This window comes from Pteropus alecto, unplaced genomic scaffold (genome assembly GCF_000325575.1).
Source record: "Pteropus alecto unplaced genomic scaffold, ASM32557v1 scaffold365, whole genome shotgun sequence".
Classification (NCBI taxonomy): Eukaryota; Metazoa; Chordata; class Mammalia; order Chiroptera; family Pteropodidae; genus Pteropus; species Pteropus alecto.
Genome location: NW_006436299.1, coordinates 961,809 through 964,387, shown reverse-complemented (window position 1 = coordinate 964,387; position 2,579 = coordinate 961,809). Strand labels below are relative to the sequence as shown.

General features: G+C 31.8%; 1 protein-coding gene across 1 annotated transcript in view; it reads left to right on the top strand.

The window, feature by feature from the left end:
* SHROOM4 (shroom family member 4) overlaps positions 1 to 2,579 on the top strand; it is a 224,361-nt gene that overhangs the window by 77,757 nt on the left and 144,025 nt on the right. The window lies entirely within an intron of this gene.

The following is a 2,579-nucleotide window of genomic DNA, read 5'->3' as shown; positions in this document are numbered from 1 at the left end:
GTATGAAAACCCAGGATTTACAACCCAAAATTCTTTGCCCTGAAAGCTATCATTTAGAGTCGAAAGACAGGTAAAGAGCTTCCCAGACAAAAATAAGCTAAGAGATTTTATCAACACCACGCCAGTATTACAGAAAATGTTCTTTAAGAAGAAAAAACATGTATCAAAAACATGAATAAAGAATGGTAATAACTACATTCCTTTCAACAAGTACTTCAAATGGAAAGGAATTTAGTGCTCCAACCATAAGATAGAATGGCTGAATGGATAAAAAACAAGACCCCTACATATGCTGCCTACAAGAGACTCACTTCAGATTAAAGGACACACATAGATTAAAAGGAAGGGGATGGAAAAAGATATTGCCTTGATGGACCTAGAGGGTATTGCGCAGAATGAAATAGGTCAGATAGAGAAACACAAATATTGCATGATTTCTCATACATGTGGAATCTAAAGAACAAAATCAACAACAACAACAAAAACAGAAATAAACTTATAGATGCATAGAATATTTTGAGGCCTACTAGATGAGAGGGGGTTCGGGGGAATGGCAAAAAAAGGCAAAGAGATTAAGTGCAAATGGGTAGTTACAAAATAGACATGGAGATATAAATTGTAGCATAAAGAAAATAGTTAATATTATCATAATAAATATGTAAGGGGGAAAGGGGTACTAGATTTAGTGGGGTGATCACTGTGAGTTATATAGATCTCTAAGCACTATGCTGTATAAGTGAAATTAATATATTATTGTATGCCAACTATAATTGAAAAAAACTCATCGAATCGTACAGTGTAAATATTAGCAACTAATTGTCTATTTTGCAGTAAATCCAGGAAAAATTGTGAAAAAGAAAACATGCACAAGTATGTTATATAGTAGCTTTATTTATAATTGCCAAAACTTTGAAGCAACCAAGATGCGGTTCAGTAGGTAAATTCATAAATAAACGGTGGTACATCTGGACAACGATATATTATTCATCACTAAAAAGAAATGAGTAATCCATGAAAAGACATAGAGGAAACTTTAATGCATATCAATAAGTGAATGTAGCCAATCTGAAAAGGCTACATACTATATGATTTCAACTATATGACATCCTTGAAAAGGCAAAATTATAGAGATAGTAAAAAGATCAGTGGTTGCCAGGGTTTGGGAGTGGGCCAGGTTGGGATGAATAGGCGGAGCACAGAGGATTTTTAAGGGCAGTTAAAGAACTCTTTATGATACTATAATGATGGATACATGTCATTATACATTTGTCCAACTCATAGAATAGACAGACAACACCAAGAGTGAACCCTAGATTTGTCAATGTATGTTCATTATACATTGATATTAGGGGAAAAGTTGTAACAAATGTGTCACTCTGGTGGGGAATGTAAATAATGGGGAGGCTGTGCATGTGTGGAACAAGGGGTGTATCGGAAATCTCTATACTTTCCTCTTTTTTTGTGATCATAAAACTTCTCTAAGAAATAAAATCTTTTTAAAAACAATAGCATGAAACATTATCTATAATACTGATAATAACAGCACAGTAAAGGTAGGGTTTTTTGAATCCAAAGCAAAGGAGATGAGACTAAAGAGTAATTTCATACACAGGAAGAAATGAAAAATGATGGAAATGGTAAATGAGGTCATTAATACAAAACCATTAAATATTGTTTTTAGTATTTTCTCTTAGCTTCTTCAAAATACACTAGAGTATAAAGCAACCATAATACTGTATTCTTGAGTTTGCAATAAACTAGCCTGGATTAACATTTATGAATCAATATAACACACTGTATTAGTAGAACAGAGGGAAAAAACATATGATCATCTCAATAGATGAAGTAAAGTTATACAAAAAACCTGGGAAACATACTAAAAACTTTCAACAAACTGGGAGGATAAGACAATTTCTTCAACATGATAAAAAAACATCTATTAAAAACCCATAGCTAACATTATAATAATGAAAGTCTGTTTGATTTTCCCCTGATATCAAATAAGAAAAGGGTGTCCACTATTGCCACTTCTATCCAAAATTGTACTGGAGGTTCTAGCCAAAGTAATTAGGCAAGAAAAATTAAAAAGAGGCATCCAGTTTGGAAAAGAAGAGGTAAAACAGTCTTTATTTGTAGATGACATGACCATGTATATAGGAAATTCTAAGGAATCCTCTAAAAAAAAACCCCTAAAACTAGTAAATCAGTTAAACAAGGTAACAAAGTACAAGGTAAGTGTACTAAAATCAATCGTATCTCTATATGCTAGCAATTAACAGTCCAAAAATAAAATTAAGAAAACAATTCTATTTATCATGCATCAAAAATAATAAAAAACTTATGAATAAATATAACTAAGTATAAAATGTATACATTGAAAACTACAAAATGTTGGCCAAAATATTGAAGAAGACCTAAATAAATGGAAACACATCCTAATTTTACAGATCAGAAGGCAAAATTATAGAGACAGTAAAAAGATCAGTGGTTGCCAGGGTTTGGATGTCATATAGTTGAAATCATATTTTGAAATATAGTCATATAGTTGAAATCAACTATAGTCATATAGTTGAAATCAT